Source organism: Dreissena polymorpha, chromosome 5, assembly GCF_020536995.1.
Source record: "Dreissena polymorpha isolate Duluth1 chromosome 5, UMN_Dpol_1.0, whole genome shotgun sequence".
Lineage (NCBI taxonomy): Eukaryota > Metazoa > Mollusca > Bivalvia > Myida > Dreissenidae > Dreissena > Dreissena polymorpha.
The window spans coordinates 121,627,863-121,649,623 of NC_068359.1; positions in this window are offsets into that span (position 1 = coordinate 121,627,863).

The following is a 21,761-nucleotide window of genomic DNA, read 5'->3' on the forward strand; positions in this document are numbered from 1 at the left end:
ATTAACGATTTAATTTGAATAATCAGATTATAGTACAACAGATATGCTTTTCAAAGTATAATATAATAGCATACACTCATTAGAATAAGAGGTTTCATAAATAACAATTTGAAACATTTTCAATCAATATCGAAATATCTTATTCAATATTTATTACGCAGTATGAATTAATTGTTAAAACATAATATAAATACCGAATATGGTGTTCCCCATTTAACGGACTTTGCAAACCAAATAATGTTTCTTTAAAAAAATCTATGACGGTAAAAAGTGAGCGTGCGATGTCGCGGAAAATATTATACTTGACGACGTCATACAATGACGCGACTTTAAACAATTTAAGATTTAAAATTAAATCACATCATTGATTTTAACAATGAGTTTTGATAATATAAATGTCATTGAACAGAAAATTGACATAAATGTAAACATAATTAATTTTTACAAAATACCCGACAACAACTGATTTAGTGTTAAAATTCCCGGGTACGTTTTAGTATATTTACCGTACCCAGGGTACGAGCCTTACTAACTGTATTATTATTATATCTCACCGACTACAAGGTACCTTTACCTTGTTGTGTTTATCAACCTGGAATTTATGTAAAATCCGGCTTTCTTTACTTTTATTTTTCATTCATTTGATTACGCAATTGTTGACGTACCTCGTGGAAAATTATTTGAATCTTTGGATTTTAATGGCGACAAGCTGGAAGTGTCAATTTATTTTAAAAACGAATCTAAGATTTTAAGTATTGTGTGTTTTTCATGCATAATTCAGTGTTTTCCAGAAAATTGAGTACCAGTTACATGGCCGGCAACTATGCAGTAAAACAAAAGCATTTATGACATTTACTTGATATATTTGGGAAAAGAAGCCGTCATGTAAATGTAAGAGTAAATGTAACCGGCAGAATCGCTGGCTGACGGTATTTAAAGAGAACACTGATAATAGTAAACTAAATCTCTACGACACGATTACAGCGTTGCAAAATTGTGTTTTGGGTGATAATGGTTAGTAATTCATACAAATGTTATTAAAAAATATTGTGCTTTAAAATTTATTTTGAGAATGGGATGGAAGAACAGAAAATGAAGAGCATACAGGGATGGAAATAAGTGGTTTCCCATGAGCCCGGGGCAAGTAGATTTTGGCCTGGGCAACTCAATTTCAAAAGTTGGTAAACTTGTTTTTTTTTAAATCTTAAAACAATTCAGTGCAATAAAAATTGAAAAACAATTGATCACCATGGATCAATACTAGTTAAATAACATTCATTATATAGGAATAGGACATTATTCAATTCAGGCTCATAATAATACATCATGCATTGAACATGTGTATTGTCAGCAAATGTATATAATTATCTATTATTTTATTAAAAGAATGTATAATATTCACATGTTCATATTTCTGGGCTCGTTATTCTTTATCTGGGCAACCAAAATACTAAAGATGGTTGCCCACAATAGTAAACAGTTAGTTTCAATCCCTGGCATATCATTGTATCTCTATTGTTATAAGCATTGCATTAAAGTTGTGATTGAGGTTAGCCTGTTGTTTATGGTATATTTACATTTTAGCTTGACTGTTATATATGAAATATATATAGTCGAGCTATCCTACTCAACCCGGCGTCGGCGTGCGCATTGGAATGTTTGCGTACCACCTCAAATATATTTCCTATGTCCATTGACATATTGCTTTTATATTTTGCATACTTCATTACCGACATAACCCCAATCTATAAACAAGAGCAGACAACTCATTTACTGTATCAAGCATTTTAACAGAATTAGGCCCTTTTTCACTTAGAATAATATGCATATTATTGATAAATCTATGTTAAAGTTTGCATATGACCTCAAATATGTTTTATGTCACTTGACATATTGCGTTCATACACCATGTATTTTGCTTATTAACCAACATGACCCCAATGTATAAACAAGAGCAGATAACTGTATCAAGCATTTTGTAACAATTATGGCCTTTTTTTCACTTAGGATAAGCATATAATTGATAAATCTATTATTAAGTTTGCGTACCACCTTTAAATTGCCATAACTTGTTTATTATGCTCCCCTCCAAATTTTTTAGGGGGAGCATATAGTCGCCGCTTCGTCTGTCCGTCGGTGCACAAATTTGTTTCGTACCCAATTTTTTTTGTACCCAAATTTATATATGTACCCTTTTTTTTTCGTACCCAAATAGTTTTTTGTACCCTAATTTTTTCGTTCCCTAAAGGTTTTCATAACCAAATTTTTTTTTCGTACCCAATTTTTTTTTACACAAATTTGTTCGAACCCAAATTTCTTTAAACCCATTTGTTCGTACTCAAATTTTTTTCGTACCCAAATTCGTTTTGTTCCCAATTTTTTTTGTACCCAAATTTTTATTTGAACCTTTTTTTCGTACCCAAATAGTTTTTCGTACCCTAATTTTTTTTCATAACCAATTTTTTTTTCGTACCCACATTTTTTTGTACCCAATTTTTTCGTACACAAATTTGTTCGTACCCAAATTTCTTCGTACCCATTTGTTCGTACTCATTTTTGTTTCGTACACAAATTTTTTCGTACCTTATTTTTTATTTGTACCCATTTTTTTCGTACCAAAATAGTTTTTTGGTTCCCTTATTTTGTTTGTACCCTTTTTATCGTACTCAAATTTGTTTTCGAACCCAAATTTGTTTTTTTTTCCTACCCACATATTTTTTCGTACCATTTTTTTTTAGAAATAATCGATTTTCAATTTGATTTCATCTCTCCACTCATTCCATCACGCGAAACCCTTAAGGTGTCGCAACTCTAGTAAATATGGAATGAGTGATGTATTGGACGTCATCATTGATGACGTTCAATCGAACGAATGATAAAGGGGGCTAAGTTTCGTTAAGCTGAGGCATATAGTCGCGATTTGGGAGTCTTGAAAACTGGCCGAACACGTTTGCTGAAATTTGACATGTATATGGACAAGAATGCGATCTACCTGTTGGCGTAGGCGTTATAAATGGGAAAAATCAAGTTTTCGAGTATTTTGTGTTTAAATATTTTTTCTGCGAAACACAACGCGCGTAGATAAACATTGTGACGTAACGTCATGAAATGCGCTTAGGCTAGCTTCCATCTTGTTAAGAAACTAAGTTACGCGTTATTAATTCAATATAATTTACAGTTAGGCGTTAAATCTATAAACAACGACGTAATAATTGTGTTTAAATATCAATACGAAGTACACATGCATGTCTTTTGTGCAGATCGAGTGTGGTTGTTTAGATATTCATGACATAAATCTATGTTATTGTGTGCGACAAGTTGAAGAAAGGTTTACACGGCGAGGCTTTCCGAGACGTGTCGGATAAATGTAAGTACACACTGGTATTAACATGGTATTCTATTATCCGATAATATCTTTAATATACATGATAATCATGAGACAAATACATTATTAATTTAGGGTTTAATTATTGAATCAATAAATAAACGTGAGCAGTAAATCAATTGAGTATTAACAACACGCTTACCTTAATGACGAAAATAATCCAATATAATATAACAATTACAATTATGTATGATAAACACACAATCCGAAATACGTTTTTGCATTCGTTCGATGCTTTAAACAAATAAATAACTGTTAAAAACATCCAGAGAATTTAACTTAAAATTGTTTGTTTTGACAAATAAATTACGTCACACAACATACGTCATAAATTGCGCAATCAGTTTCATGCAAAATAAAAGTACGGAAAGCCGGTTTTGAGAAATGTTTATATAGAGGAGCAAAATAGTATGATATTAACAATAACAAACGATAGAGTGGTGACGGACTTCTCAAAATAGCATTAATTGAAATAGTTTCATGTATATTAAAATCTCTGTGATATCTTTGGTTACCATCATCAAATACACAGAAAAAATAAAATACAATGTAAGTATCACGTGTACTTGAATTTGTCCGACGAGTTGAAGAAAGGTTTACACGGCAAGGCTTGCCGCGAGCAACACATCATTAGCAGCATAAAGTGCGTAACAAATAAACAAAATAATCAAACATAATTATAATTTCACGTCGCACATTAAAATATCTATTGCAACTGACACCGTTTTGTAGCGAAATTTGATGACTCAATTTCAGCTTTAACAAGAGTAATAAAAAAACTTAATTTAGTATAAACGTCACGCTTACATAAATGACATCGTTAATCCAATGTTTGTAACAATAAGTTGACTACTTTAATCCAAAGTTTATAACAAACAATTTGAAACGATATGCACTTTCACCTTTATTAATCCATGTCTTTATCGAAACTTAGTTCAAACCACACAATTGTATTGTATTCCTTTCTATGTTTACATTTATGCATGATGAACACACAATCCGAAATACGTTTTGCATTCGTTCGATGCTAGTTTACAGATAAAAAACACAACGACATGTCCTTAAATTCCAGAGAGTGTAAATAAAACCATTGTGTTTCGTCACCGAAATGACGTCACACAATGTACTGCGTAGTACATTTCGTAATATAAAATCAAAGCGCTGATTGCATCACAAAATGAATTCAACACTATCTTGAACGCAAAGCTATAATGATGTTTCAATAAAATACACAGAATTTTGTAGACACAGAAAAAGGCTTAATGCTAGTCGATAGTGTTTAAGATGGGGATGTCCGACACACTGCAGTTGTTTGCTCTTTTTACGTTTTTAATATTATAGTCATGGGAATTGAAGTTCTACTTTTTAAGGTAGCTAATCGAACGGCCTCGAAACAATAAACATATCTGCGAGTATTATGGTTACTATCATGTGCTATGTATATTAATTTTTTGCGAGAACTTTGGTTACCATCATTAAATGCACAAAAGAAATAGGTTTTCAATTTTATTTCATCTCCCCACTCATTCCATCCCGCGAAACCCTTAAGGTGTCGCAACTCTAGTATGGAATGAGTGATGTATTGGACGTCATCATTGATGACGTTCATTCGAACGAATGATAAAGGGGGCTAAGTTTCGTTAAGTTGAGGCATATAGCCGCGATTTGAGTTTCTTGAAAACTGGCCCAGCACGTTTGCTGAAATTTTGACATGTATATGGACAAGAATGCGATCTACCTGTTGGCGTAGGCGTTATACCTGGCAAAAATCAAGTTTTCGAGTATTTTGTGTTTAAATACTTTTATGGGAAAGGGCACGCGCACAGATAAACATTGTGACGTCACTTCACAAACAGCGTTAGACATCCGCCATCTTGTAACGCGACAAAGAAACTCAGTGTTATTAATTCAATAAACACAGAAAATATGATTGTGTTTAATTATCATTAATACAAATGTCTATATTTTGTGCAGCGGATGTTTATTCAGACGGATACGACAGAATTACGTAAGTATCATTGTGTACTTTACAGTAGATTTTACTACGGAAGAAATTTATTATATCTCACTCAGTCACTGACGAAATGAGCTTGACACATAAACAACAACCGGATCGGATTTACATCCACATAATATTGTGCGAATCCGATGCAATTCAAATTACTAATGTTTGATAACGTTTGATGAATTCGTTATGTCAATATGCATTAACTTTCAAATCAAGGGGAATAATTATAATTGAAATGTGCGATTCAATGACAGTGTTATATTGGGATAATTAGTCGTTAAGCCGTAACAGATAAGTATTTAGTTTGTTGTGTTTCATTTTCAACATAGTTTTACCGTTTTTTCCTTAAAGTAAAACAGTTCAGTCGTCATTATATCTTGAATTTTAAATATTGAAATACATGTCGGATATTTCATATTTTCGGACGTTGCTACGTAAGCTAGTTGTCAACATAATTATTAAGATACATATTTACCTTTTACCATACAGTTGTGCAGCTGTTGTCTACTTAATGACGCGCTGTTTAATGTCTATAATGTTTTTCTGCCCGTGATGATAATAAGTCTTTAAATCAACAAACCCCAGCAATGTGAATGGTCTGTCAACATTAGAAAAATATAAGCTAAAGAAAGTTCAGCGTACAATTTATATGGTATTGACATACCTGTACTCTGAAGCCAACTCTGTATCGAAAGTCAACCAGAGTCGTAACATATTTATGTCAAGCTATAAATCAAAGAATACTCATTTTCTTGGATACATTTCTACATATATTGGTGGATGACAGGATGAATATAAATTACTGCATCGAGGAATATTTTAAGGTTTAAATGTTTCAAATGCATCTAACAATAGATGAAAATAACTCTCATCAGTCTGAAATTCACAATTTTGAAGCCATTGTCGCTTTGTCCAAGACTAGTTTTCATTTGGATACTGTCGGATCATCCTTGACATCTTTTGCTGATATTGTAAACATTACCCTTGTTTTCTGAAATCTATTATTTGTGATTAACAACATATGTCTGGTGGATTATAAAACTGATTTCAGTGTGAATCGGGTAGTTTTAAATATTTACTTTGAGTTTGTATTTACACTACAATTTGTTCACAAAACAAGCCAGAATACTCTAAAATACCGGGAAATGTCATTCTGAATTTGAAAACACTTGAGCACATGGTATACAAATATACAAATACAAATTTTATTTTAAGTCGGTTTGTACATAACAAGTATAGCATTAGCGATGTATCGCTATTGACCGACATATGGTATGCTACTAAAAGTAGAAATACCGTGAAATCTACTAAAAGTAGAAATACCGTGAAATCTCGGGAGATTCGCATTTCAAGAAAGTCTGTCACATCGCTGTTTTTCTCGATATGTAAGAGCAGAATAGATAAATTTTAAATGTTTAAGATAGTATTTTGTGAAAGAATGTATTGGTTAATATGAAAAATGTCAATCTTTCCAATCAAGTGATTGATTTGGGCCAATAACTGCATTTTAAAGCTGTTTTGGACCGGTCTTTGTTAACTGTCAACTTTTTGGGATTTTGTGGTTGACTTTCCTAATGGGGTTGGTCCATAAATATAAAGTCGCGCCAGTCAAAAATCATAAAAAGCAACATTTAAAGTTATGGTAGCCAGAATTAGAAAAATATGTACAACTGATCAATATCAATCATGACAGACTGATGTCTCAGGTAAGTGCAGTGATTTTTCCACCAGAATCTCACAAAGGTGATCCCGGTTGATTTCTCCACAATTGAATATATGTCAGTGCACAAATAAATTATACAGCAGGTAATGACAATCGATAAATGTCTTAGTTTTAATTTAATTGTTTGCACAAATTTGGACCCTCTTTGTGTGGGTTAAATGACTTTTACAACAAAACATACATCTCTGAATCTGCGATACATTACAGTTAAAGTTTAAGACATGTAAAATACCAGTATTCAGATCTGAAAATATCCAAAAAAACTCTTATGGTATGAAATACATATATCTTGTGACGTATTTTCATTTAAAATCTTGAATTTAATGACGACTTGAATGTAATGACGACAAGTCGGACATGCAGTTGTTAAATATTTTAATACGTATATCGTGTGACATAATTTCATTTAAACTCTAGATTTTAACGACATTAGTCTGATGCGTTATTTTATTTAACAGTAAAAAAAAAATAAGTAGACTATCAAAAGAATACAAAAAGTGTACTTGTAAATAAAGACTCCTTCATTCCGTATAAAGATTGTAAGTTACAGCACAGCTCCAGATAACTTTTCTGAGTAATTGGGTTAATACCCACTACTTATGAGTTCAATTGGGTATTTTCATATTCAATTGGGTACAAAAAAGTCGGTACCCACTACTTTAATTGACAATTGGGTACTTTTGTTTTAAAATTAGGTATGTTCATTGTCTTAAATTCTCACCTGCTTACCTGAATAAGCTGGTTGAAGTTCCACTCTTAATTGATTAGTTTCAGAGATTTTGTGTAATTATGTAGATGTATCCATAATATACAGTCTTGATTTTTAAAAAAGTTCAACGATTTTTTCCACCAGTTTTCTTACAATGAGAGCACTGACCGCGATTGCCTCCGAAACAATATCGTCAAGAATTAGTTTCACTATATTTTCCGCTTCTGATTTTTTGTTGCCTGCAGTTAAATATCTTGAAATTGAGTTTGTTAGTGCTTGGGATACGATGTTTCCATTTTTAAGGCCTCACGGTTTCGACATTTTCACAACAATGACACGTATACTGAAAGCGCTTGGACAGAGTGGAAAGAATCCGGGTATTTCGGACCAGGGTATTTCCGGGACAGATTTACTCGTTATGCAAAGGAAAAATATGATATGCGTAATCGGCAATTTCAATTGGGTTTTGGAACGCATGGTTTTATTTTTCTATGTGTTATTGGCAATTTTACATTGGGTATTTACACAAATGCGCACCTTATCTGTAGCTCTGTTACAGTAATCTGTGAAACAACGTCATTAATAAAACAAAAAAATATGTTTGACCACAACGGTGGCTAATAATGTTTACGAAAAATACAAACAATATAGATTTATCTATAACATAACATGTTAGAATTTAATCATGCATTTATAATCACTCATAAAGAGATTTCAATATACAGTTACATGCATAGACAGTTTTTTTAAGCCAGTGCCTTTTGAATTCAGAAAATAAGCAAGATAAACCATAAAATTGGGCAAAATAGATAGTAAACCATAAAATTGAGAAAAATGAAGCATTATTAATATGATTATAAATAACAGAATTACAATAATATTGTTTTTAAGTGCATGATTGAGTGCATTTTTAAATTTATATTATAAAATGCTGCTTGAATTTCTTTTTACCTTTCATATGTAAAAAAGAAATATCATCTGCTAGTGCAAAATATGACTGGGAAAGCTGGTTTATGGTCATTTCGTAGCAAAAGAGAAGAAAATAAGTGCATTAAATAAATGAATTAATACTTTTGTATCTGGAATAGTTGTATTTTAAATCGATCCTCCACCCTATTATGGCCGAATAAGGGCTAAATTGCTTTCCGACTTGAAATGAAAAGGCATATTGGTTGATCGTGTAGCGTTTATGTGCAAAATTTGAGGGCCAATTGATAAAGCTTGTTGATGCCAAAACAGGTAATAATAATAATTTATTATCAGGTACATGTACACAAGCAAATAAGTATATTTAACCCTTTCAGTGCGGGAACCGAATTTTAAAGGCCTTTGAAAACAGTTTGGATCCAGATGAGACGCCACAGAATGGCGTCTCATCAGGATCCAAACTGTTTGCTATTCTGATAGTATTCTTTGAAAAAAAATCGAAGAAAATGCTAATTTTAGAAATTTAGCAGACGACATTTTAGCAGACGACAAATTTCCCAGCATGCCAAGGGTTAAGATGCTTAAGGTGTGGAAGACTCATAATCAGGTTTGGTGTCCCTCAAACCCTAAGCGTCATGTTATTCCTTATGCAGTTTGTATAGATAGTGCCGCATCCTGACACGTAAAGCTTGTGCTTTGTTGGCAGCGTTAGTTGGCTGTTAACAGGTTCATTGTGGTTATCTCCACCATCAGTCTGTCCGTCTGTCCTAGCCACTATCTCTTACACCATAAACACTAGAACCTTGAAACTTAAACACATGGTAGCTATGAGCATTATGTGCGACCCTGCACTATTTGGAATTTTGATCTGACCCCTGGGTCAAAAGTTATAGGGGTTGGAGTGGGGACGGGTTAGAGATTTTCACTCATTTTTAGCTCAACTATTATATATGAAATTTATATAATGGAGCTATCCTGATCACGTCGGCGTTACCGTTAGCGTGCACATGTTAAAGTTTGTGTACTCCCCCAAATATTTTCTTTGTCCTTTAACAAATTACTTTTATATTTTTATGCCCCCTTTTCGAAGAAGAGGGGGTATATTGCTTTGCATGTGTCGGTCGGTCCGTCCACCAGGTGGTTTCCCGATGATAACTAAAGAACGCTTAGGCCTAGGATCATGAAACTTCATAGGTACATTGATCATGACTCGCAGATGACCCCTATTGATTTTGAGGTCACTAGGTCAAGGTCACTGTGACCCGAAATAGTGAAATGGTTTCCGGATTATAATTCAAGAACGCTTATGCCTAGGATCATGAAACTTGATAGGTAGATTGATCATGACTCGCAGATGACCCCTACAGATTTCAGGTCACTAGGTTAAAGGTTAAGGTCACGGTAACCCGAAATAGTAAAATGGTTTCCGGATGATAACTCAATAACGCTTATGCCTAGGATCATGAAACTTGCTAGGTACATTGATCATGACTCGCAGAAGACCCCTATTGCTTTTGAGGTCACTAGTTCATACATGTACTTCTTTACCAACATGACCCTAATCTATAAACATGAGCAGACAACTGTATCAAGCATTTTGACAGAATTATTGCCCCTTTTATACTTAGAATATGCATATTATTGATAAATCTATGTTAAAGTTTCCATACCACCTCAAATATTTTCTATGTCCTTTGACATATTGCTTTCATATTTTGCATACTTCATTACCAACATGATCCCAATCTATAAACAAGAGCAGACAACTGTATCAAGCATTTTGACAGAATTATTGCCCTTTTATACTTAGAATATGCATATATAATTGATAAATCTATGTAAAAGTTTGCATACCACCTCAAATATTTTCTATGTCTTTTGACATATTGCTTTCATATTTTGCATACTTCTTAACCAAAATGATCCCAATCTATTAACAAGAACAGACAACTGTATCAAGCATTTGACAGAATTATTGCCCCTTTTATACTTAGATAATTGAACATTTTGCTTAAATTGCCATAACTTCTTTATTTATGATCACATTTGATTCATACTTTGACAAAACAACACTTACCTGACATACCACAATGCACTGCACCCAAACTATCCCCCATGCCCCACCCCAGAATCCCCCCCCCAATTTTTTTTTATAATTATTTTTGAAAGTTCATCTTTTAAATTACCACCAACCCACATAAACCTCCCTCTCCATGATGGCTTACATTAACCTGTCAAGCACTCGAAATCTCTTATGACAATTCGGTCAATCTCAACCATGCATGGCCGCATTACCAACCCTGGGGCGCCCCCTGGGTCAAACATGCGGCGTGGGAATACGCGTCGGCCTCTGACGCACCATTTTTCACCAATTGACTTCAAATTAATACTTAAGATTTCTTATGACAACACAGTCTATCTCGACCATCCATGTTCACATTACCCACCCCAGGGCCCCGTCCACTTTGGTGGTAAAGATCCCAAGCTATTTCAGCATAATTAAAATCCAAGCCATTTTTGTGGTCAAGACCCGAGCTTTCTCACCATAATTAAAATCCAAGCCAGTTTGGTGGCAGAGACCCCGACCTATTTCAGCATAATTAAAATCCAAGTCAGTTTAGTGGTCAAGATCCTGGACTATTTCGGTATAATTAAAATCCAAGCCAGTTTGGTGGTCAAGACCACGAGCTTTTTTAGCATAATTAAAATTCAAGCCATTTTTGTGGTAAAGACCCCGAGCTTTCTAACCATAATTAAAATCCAAGCCAGTTTGGTGGCGGAGACCCCGAGCTATTTCAGCATAATAAAAATCCAAGTCTGTTGTTCAATATCCTGAACTATTTCGGTATAATTAAAATCCAGGCCAGTTTGGTGGTCAGGACCCCAAGCTTTTTCAGCATAATTAAAATCCTAGCCAGTTTTGTGGGGGAGACCCTGAGCTATTTCAGCATATTTAAAATCAAAGTCAGGTGTAATTTGGTATAATTAAAATCAAGGCCAGTTTGGTCGTCAAGAACCTGAGCTTTTTCAGCATAATTAAAACCCTAGCCAGTTTCATCGCCGAGACCTCGAGCTATTTCCGCATATTTAAAATCCAAGCAAGTTTGGTGGTAAAGATCCTGAACTATTTTGGCATAATTAAAATCCAAGCCAGTTTGGTGGTCAAGATCCTGAGCTATTTCAGCATAATTAAAATGCAAGCCAGTGTGGTGGTCAAGAACCCGAAACATGAGCATAATTAAAATCCAAGCCAGTTTGGTGGTAAAGATCCTGAGCTATTTCCGCATATTTAAAATGCAAGCAAGTTTGGTGGTAAAGAACCTGAACTATTTTGGCATAATTAAAATCCAAGCCAGTTTGGTGGTCAAGATCCTGAGCTATTTCAGCATAATTAAAATGCAAGCCATTGTGGTGGTCAAGAACCCGAACTATGAGCATAATTCAAATCCAAGCCAGTTTGGTGGTAAAGATCCCGAGCTATTTCAGCATAATTAAAATCCAAGCCAGTTTGGTGGTCAAGACCCCTAGCTTTTTCAGCATAATAAAAATCCAAGCCAGGTTGGTGGTCAACATCCTGAGCTATTTCAGCATAATTTAATTCTAAGCCAGTTTGGTGGTCATGACCCCGAGTTATTTTAGCATAATTAAAATCCAAGCCGTTTTGGTGGTCAAGACCCCAAGCTATTGTAGCATATATTGTTTTCGGCATAATTTTTTCTTACCCAATTGTTTTCGTACACACATTTTTTTCGTACCCTTTTTTTTCTGTTTTTTGACAGAATAATGCCCCCTTTTATAGTTAGAAAATTGAAAATTTGGGTAAATTTTGTGTTCAGGTCTACTCTTATCCTATTTGTGTTAAGGTCTACTTTTATCCTAAAGTATCAAAGCTATATTGTCTACTTAATGTTATAAGTCATGTAAATAACATTTTTATACATTTTATTTCTTTCCCATTTTTGTGTTTTTTTATTAAGGTGACACATCAACTGTTTAATAATATTAAGTCTACCTTTTTGGTAAAAATAATGTTTTTACCAAATTTTCAAAATTGACATTACGGACACATGTCATTTGCTGAATTTAAAAAGTAGCATAACTGACATTTAGTTAAATTTTCAGGAGAAGGAAAAAACTGCTTTATTGAAATAAGAATAGGGATACTTACAGAGTAAAACAAACACATGGGATATTTTCAGATTTGAATACTGGTATTTTACGCATCTTTAGGCAGTTCTGTGTACCAAGGATTAATACAATACTTAAATATTCATGTACAATGCACAATACTAAAAACCTGAATTGTAACTGTAATGTATTTCAGATTCAGAGATGTCTGTTTTGTTTCTAAGGTCATATGAAAAATTAAGTTTATATGTTTATAGGTTTAAAATTGCAAATTGTCCTCTTACTTGCCCTTGTATTTCAAGATAGAATACTTTCCTTCCCAGAGGAAAGAGATCTGGGTTTGAATCCCAGTTAGGGCTTCAGAGGATGATTCATTTTAAGAAAAATTAATATATTTGCTTTACTTTGTCTCTAACTTAACCAATTAACTCTGACAATGCCTTTAAAAGTATGCAGTTTTTGATAATTCAATTATGCAAAAAACATGTATAATTTTAGGGTAGACTAAGACAGCAAACTAAGAATGGGCATCCATTTTAGTTTTTTAAGTCAATACAACAATAAATGCATATAGGAACACATATTTAAATTAAAAATGCAACAATCAGAGGACATAATCAATTAAATAGTAAATGACTACTTAAAATATTTTTTAGCACTTTTGTTTTTCAGAGATATGTGAATATGCCGTTTTATGTTCTTCTCCTTGAACTTATGCAATATGTGCTTTGGAACTGGAATCATATAGTGTTGGAAAGCTGGTGTTTCACGTCCATAGGGTCCTTGCGTCCGGAAGCTGAAAATTGTATATGATCTCCCCACTCATTCCATCCCGCGAAACCCTTAAGGTGTCGCAAGTCTAGTATGGAATGAGTGATGTATTGGACGTCATCATTGATGACGTTCATTCGAACGAATGATAAAGGGGGCTAAGTTTCGTTAAGTTGAGGCATATAGCCGCGATTTGGGTCTCTTGAAAACTGGCCGAACACGTTTGCTGAAATTTGACATGTATATGGACAAGAATGCGATCTACCTGTTGGCGTAGGCGTTATACCTGGCAAAAATCAAGTTTTCGAGTATTTTGTGTTTAGACTTTTTTTGTGGGAACGAGCACGCGCTCAAATAAACATTGTGACGTCACTTCACAAACAGCGCTAGAGATCCGCCATCTTGTAACGCAACAAAGAAACTCAGTGTCATAAATTCAATAAACACAGAAAAATATGATTGTGTTTTATAATCATTAATACAAATGTCTATATTTTGTGCAGCGGATGTTTATTAAGACAGATACGGCAGAATTATGTAAGTATCTTTGTGTACTTTACAGTAGATTTGATAGTGGTAAACAACTGCGTACCGGTTAAGTTCAATCTAGCCGATTTTACTACGCAAGAAATTTAAGTATCTCACTGGCAAATTGACACATAAACAACAATCGCATCCGATTTACATCCACATAATATTGTGGGAATCCGATGCAATGCAAATTACTCATGTTTGATAACGTTTGATGAATTCGTTATATCAATATGCATTTACTTTCAAGGGGAATAATTTTAAATTGAAATGTGCGATTCAATGACAGTGTTATATTGGGATAATAAGTCGTTTAGCCGTTATCATGATAAGTATATTGTTTGTTGTGTTTCATTTTCTTTAAAAACATACTTTTACTGTTTTTTCCTTAAAGTAAAACAGTTCAGTAGTCATTATATCTTGAATTTAAAATATTGAAATAGATGTCGGATTATTCATATTTTCGGACGTTGCTACGTAAGCTAGTTGTCAACATAATTATTAATATACTGATTTACCTTTTACGCATACAGTTGTGCAACTGTTGTCTACGTAATGATACGCTGTTTAATGTCTTCCTGCCCCTGATGATAATAAGTATTTATCTCAACAAACCCCAGCAATGTCAATGGTCTGTCAACATAAGAAAAATATTAGCTAAAGAAACTTCAGCGTACAATTTATATAGCAGTGTCCGACAAATCCATTTTTTCATTGGGCTACTGAAATGTTCAGCTGACGCCCGCCGGGCTACTATAAATCTATAAGAGCGGTAGCCCGTTTTATTGACAGACATACGTAGAATAAACACGCTGACCATGTGTTTCTACACCGTGTCTTGTTTATAATCCGATAACAAAGTGCAATCAATTATCTTATCAGTCACCGATCACTTGCGGTAATGTCGTAAACAGTAAGAGTGAATTTTAATCATTCAATCAGAATCAACATTTGTCGTCTGCTAATAATATAATGAGAGCCGGTTGGATAGTTGGCGCACATGATGCAACATCATTTCGCAGTTTGGAATTCTTTGTTAACCGCAACTATGAGTAAGAGCGACTACGTTTTTTATGTCGTTAAATATCCAAGGATGCAGAACATTAAATAAATCAAAACAATAGCGGATTCTTCAAAACGGTAATGAAACCGAAAATGAATATTAATAACAACGCGGTTAACACCTGCTAATAAGTTTGCATTGTCAATTAATAATTGGATTGATCGACTGTTAATCAATAATCCCATATATGCCCAATTTAATTTTTTTTAAACCAAATTATGGGAGGGTAATATAGACGATGAGAGTCATAAACACAAACGTTTGAAATTTTCTTAAGTGTCAATTGAATTTCGGCATATGATTCTATTTAAAGATATGATGAAATAAGCTCCCAATCAGGACCGTTCAATTGCAACTTGCGTAAATCACCTGCGACGGTTTGCACACGTTGTGTACAGCTATTTTAGGTTACAAAATTCTACATTTAATAAATGAATTTCTTTGTCCAGACAGGGACCTATACAAACGTATAACCCCTGGTCCAGATAAAAAGCGCACACAAATTGGCATGGGTGTATTTATTTGTAAATAAAAATTTTGTAGTGGGTACATCATTGAGATCATTTAATTTCCATTAAAAGTTTCGTTGTGAATTTCAACTAAAGTACCGGGGTATCTCGCGAATTATTTGGCATTGACATTTCCTCTTCATAAAATATAATGTAAACACGCTGTATCGTTACGGTAACACTCAGGGCTCGAATTTAACTTTTTTTTTCTACTTGCAAAACATTGCGAGCAGCTTTCATACCAACTCGCAAAATCAAAAACATTCTCGAAAATTTTGCTGAAAACATAATTTAACGTTTTTGTTTTTTTTTACTCAAAGGTTAACTTTGCTTTATCTTTCGTATTGTTATTTACGCCTGTGGGCAAAAAGAAACTAGTTATTTTTCGCTTCGACACCATGTCTGTTCAAGTTCAATGAACACGTTTGAATTAGTAGACTGTTTAACGTTCTCTGTACCAATACCATCCGCGAATCTGTACTATATCTTTACCAGTCTACATACAAGGTGCGGACTTCCGCATACGGGTATATGGACGTTCTATGACCTACGGTTTAGCGTTCAGAACGTCAAGCATATTTAGCAATATTACTTATTTTTTTTTCACTATTTCTTTACTCGCAAAAAATTACTAGTGGCTTAAAACTTAACTCGCAATCCGTATTTTTCACTCGCATTTTGCGAGTGTGCGAGTGTTAATTTCGAGCCATGACACTGTATCAGTTCCTTCATTATTGAAACAATTATTGTATTGTATACTGACTGCACACTAGTGTCGTAACATACGGATGCAATATGTAAATTCGGACAGAACTTAAAGTCGGACACAAGTAAATAAATGATTTAATACTCTTGATTTCTTGAAACTCGGTATTTGTTGTTAAAAAGAGCAATTGCATTGATTAACACCATACGAGTCAGTCGTATTGATCATCTAAACGCTTTATTTACGTTTCCAACTTAATGTGCTGTCCGAATTTAAGTACACATACATGTGCACATACATGTAATATCTACATGTAGTATATGATTTCCTTTGGTACATTTACATTTAAGTACACGGTGCCTGTACTGTAACATTAATTAACGATATTGACTGTGTACATCAGACTACTTGCTGTATTATGTATATGTATGTATACATATTATGTATATATGTAAATGAAGAAATAAAATAAAGATGAAAACCTGCATCTTATCATTTTGTAGGAAAATTATATGGGCTACCAAATATTTTTATTGGTAGCCCAGTGGGCTCCCTGAAAAATAAGAAATTTGTCGGACACTGATATAGTATTGACATACCTGTATGATGAAGCCAACCCCGTATCGAAAGTCAACCAGAGTCGTAACATATTTATGTCACGCTATAAATCAAAGAATACTCATTTTCTTGGATACATTTCTACATATATTGGTGAATGAATATAAATTACTGCACCAAGGAATATTTTAAGGTTCAAATGTTTCAAATGCATCTTACAATAGATGAAAATAACTCTCATCAGTCTGAAATTCACAATTTTGACGCCATTGTCGCTTTGTCCAAGACTAGTTTTAATTTGGATACTTTCGAACGACCTTGACATTTTTTGCTGAAATTGTAAACATTACTTTCGTTTTCTGAAATCTATTATTTGTGATTAACAACAAGTCTGGTGGATTATAAAAATGATTTCAGTGTGAAGTTTTAAATATTTACTTTGAGTTTGTATTTACACTACAATTTGTTCACAAAACAAGCCAGAATATTCTAAAATACCGGGAAATGTCATTCTGAATTTGAAAACACTTGAGCACATGGTATGTTACTAAAAGTAGAAATACCATCATATGACCGTGAAATCTCGGGAGATTCGCATTTCAAGAAAGTCTGTCACATCGCTGTTTTTCTCGATATGAAAGAGCAGAATAGATAAATTTTAAATGTTTAAGATAGTATTTTGTGAAAGAATGTATCAGTTAAATGTGAAAAATGTCAATCTTTCCAATCAAGTGATTGATATGGGCCAATAACTGCATTTAAAAGCTGTTTTGGACCGGTCTTTGTAAACTGTCGACTTTCGGCATTTTCTGGTTGACTTTCCTAATGGGGTTGGTCCATAACTATAAAGTCGCGCCAGTCAAAAATCATAAAAAGCGACATTTAAAGTTATGGTAGCCAGAATTCAAAAAATATGTACAACTGAGCAATCAATCATGACACTCTGATGCCTCAGGTTAGTGCAGTGATTTTTCCACCAGATTCTCACCAAGGTGATCCCGGTTGATTTCACCACAATTGAATATATGTCAGTACACAAATAAATTATACAGCAGGTAATGACAATCGATAAATGTCTTAGTTTTAATTTAATTGTTCGCACAAATTTGGACACTCTTTGTGTCTGAGATATGTTGGGTTAAATGACCTTTACAACAAAACATACATCTCTGAATCTGCGATACATTACAGTTAAAGTTTAACACATGTAAAATACCAGTATTCAGATCTGAAAATATTCTTAAAAAATTGGATGGTATGAAATACATATATCTTGTGACGTATTTTCATTTTAAATCTTGAATTTGATGACTACTTGAATTTAATGACGACAAGTCGGACATGCAGTTAAATATTTTAATACGTCTATCGTGTGACATAATTTCATTTAAACTCTAGATTGTAACGACATTAGTCTGACGCGTGCGGCTTAATTTTGTTTAACAGTAAAACAAAAATTAAGTAGACTATCAAAAAAATACAAAAAGTGTACTTGTAAATAAAAACTCCTTCATTCCGTATAAAGATTGTACGTTACAGCAGAGCTCCAGATAACTTTTTTGAGTAATTTGGTTAATACCCACTACTTTTGAGTTCAATTGGGTATTTTCATATTCAATTGGGTACAAAAAAATCGGTACCCACTACCGGGTACTTTAATTGACAATTGGGTACCTTTGTTTTAAAATTGGGTATGTTCATTGTCTTAAATTCTCACCTGCTTACCTGAATAAGCTGGTTGTAGTTCCACTCTTAATTGATTAGTTTCAGAGATTTTGTGTAATTATGTAGATGTATCCATAATATACAGTCTTGATTAAAACAAAAAGTTCAACGATTTTTTCCACCAGTTTTCTTACAATGTAAGCACTGACAGCGATTGCCTCCGACATAATATCGTCAAGAATTAGTTTCACTATATTTTCCGCTTCTGATTTTGTGTTGCCTGCGGTTAAATATCTTAAAATTGAGTTTTTTTGTTCCTAGGATACGATGTTTCCATTTTTAAGGCCTCAAGGTTTCGACATTTTCACAACAATAACATGTAGTCACAAAGACACTTTTTTCCGTACATATTATTGTGCTGAAGGTTATACTGAAAGCACTTGGACAAAGCGGAAAGAATCCGGGTATTTCTGACCAGGGTATTTCCGGGACAAATTTACTCGTTATGCAAAGGAAAAATATGATATGCGTAATCGGCAATTTCAATTGGGTTTCGGAACGCATGGTTTTATTTTTCTATGCGTTATCGGCAATTTTACATTGGGTATTTACACAAATGCGCACCTTATCTGTAGCTCTGTTACAGTAATCTGTGAAACAAAGTCATTAATAAAACAAAAAAATATGTTTGACCACAACGGTGGCTAATAATGTTTACGAAAAATACAAACAATATAGATTTATCTATTACATAACATGTTAGAATTTTATCATGCATTTATAATCACTCATAAAGAGATTTCAATAAACAGTTACATGCATAGACAGTTTTTTTAAGCCAGTGTCTTTTGAATTCAGAAAATAATCCAGATAAACCATAAAATTGGGAAAAATAGATAGTAAACCATAAAATTGAGAATTTATATTATAAAATGCTGCTTGAATTTCTTTTTACCTTTCATATGTAAAAGAAGAAATATTATCTGCTAATGCAAAATATGCGTAAGCTGGTTTATGGTCATTTCGTAGCAAAAGAGAAGAAAATAAGTGCATTAAATAAATGAATTCATATTTTTGTATCTGGAATAGTTGTACTTTAAATAGATCCTCCACCCTTTTATGACCGACTAAGGGCTAAATTGCTCTCCGACTTGAAATGAAAAGGCCAATGGTTGATCGTGTAGCGTTTATGTGCAAAATTTGAGAGCCAATCGATAAAGCTTGTTGATGCCAAAACAGGTAATAATAATAATTTATTATCAGGTACATGTACACAAGCAAATAAGTATATTTAACCCTTTCAGTGCAGGAACCGAATTTTAAAGGCCTTTGAAAACAGTTTGGATCCAGATGAGACGCCACAAAACGTGGCGTCTCATCAGGATCCAAACTGTTTGCTATTCTGATAGTATTCTTTGAAAAAAAAATGAAGAAAATGCTGATTTTAGAAATTCAGCAGACGACATTTTAGCAGACGACAAATTTACCAGCATGCAAAGGGTTATTAAGATGCTTAAGGTGTGGAAGACTCATAATCAGGTTTGGTGTCCCTCAAACCCTAAGCGTCTTGTAATTCCTTATGCAGTTTGTATAGATAGTGCCGCATCCTGACACGTAAAGCTTGTGCTTTGTTGGCAGCGTTAGTTGGCTGTTAACAGGTTCATTGTGGTTATCTCCAACATCAGTCTGTCCGTCTGTCCTAGCCACTATCTCCTACACCATAAGCACTAGAACCTTGAAACTTAAACACATGGTAGCTATGAGCATTATGTGCGACCCTGCACTATTTGGAATTTTGATCTGACCCCTGGGTCAAAAGTTAAAGGGGATGGGGTGGAGACGGGTCAGAGATTTTCACTCATTTTTAGCTCGACTAATATATATGAAATATATATAATGGAGCTATCCTGATCACGTCGGCGTTACCGTTAGCGTGCACATGTTAAAGTTTGTGTACTACCCCAAATATTTTCTTTGTCCTTTAACAAATTACTTTTATATTTTGCATACATGCACTTCTTTACCAACATGACCCTTATCTATAAACAAGAGCAGACAACTGTATCAAGCATTTTGACAGGATTATTGCCCCTTTTATACTAAGAATATGCATACACTGTCACTCCAATATAACGCGGATGACGGGGTCCAAGCCACGCAACAGCGTTATAAACAGAAAGCGTTATAAGTTTTGAGCTAATTTATTTAAGGGGCTATAAAAACAGGTAAAGTATAGCCTATAATATAGGTCTTGTGTATCTTCATGCTGTGTTGTCAACCGCAAATACATGCATGTAAACCGAATCGAGCGATAACAGTATAACTACCGCTTTTCTAATGTGCACATTTATCCGATAATCCAATATAATTATATCACTTACGAAAAAATAATGTTTAACATTTATGACAAGAAATATGTTTACGAACTTCGTTAACAAATTCATATGCCTACGCCATTTTTCAGAAAAATTAGTACAGTGCATTATGGGACACAGCTTTCATTGAACGAGCGAATTTAAATTTAGATTGAATGCAATACGATGCAAAATGATACATGTACAAAGAAATGTTTTATTGCGTCATACGCAGCATGTAAAAAACGTGCTTTCCGTGGACTTTCTGATAACTGGCAAAAATTTAAGTGCATCTCTGTTAACTATTACACTGCGTTAGCATGTAAATAAATCGTCAGGATTTTTAACCAGGTTTTCCAAAGGAAAAAAATGGTTATTAGATTGGCGAATGCGGGCGGGCTGGCGGAACAAGCTTGTCCGGGCCATAACTATGTCTTTCATTGTCAGATTTTATAGTCATTTGGAACATTTGTTCACCATCATTGGACGGTATGTCGCGCGAAATAATTACGTCGATATCTCCAAGGTTAAGGTCACACTTTGAGTTCAAAGGTCAAAAATGGCCATAAATGAGCTTGTCCTGGCCATAACTATGTCATTCATTGTGAGATTTTAAAATCATTTGGCACATTTGTTCACCATCATGGGATGGTGTGTCGCACGAAAGAATCACGTCAATATCTCCAATGTCAAGGTCGCCACGACTAAAAATAGATTTAAAAAA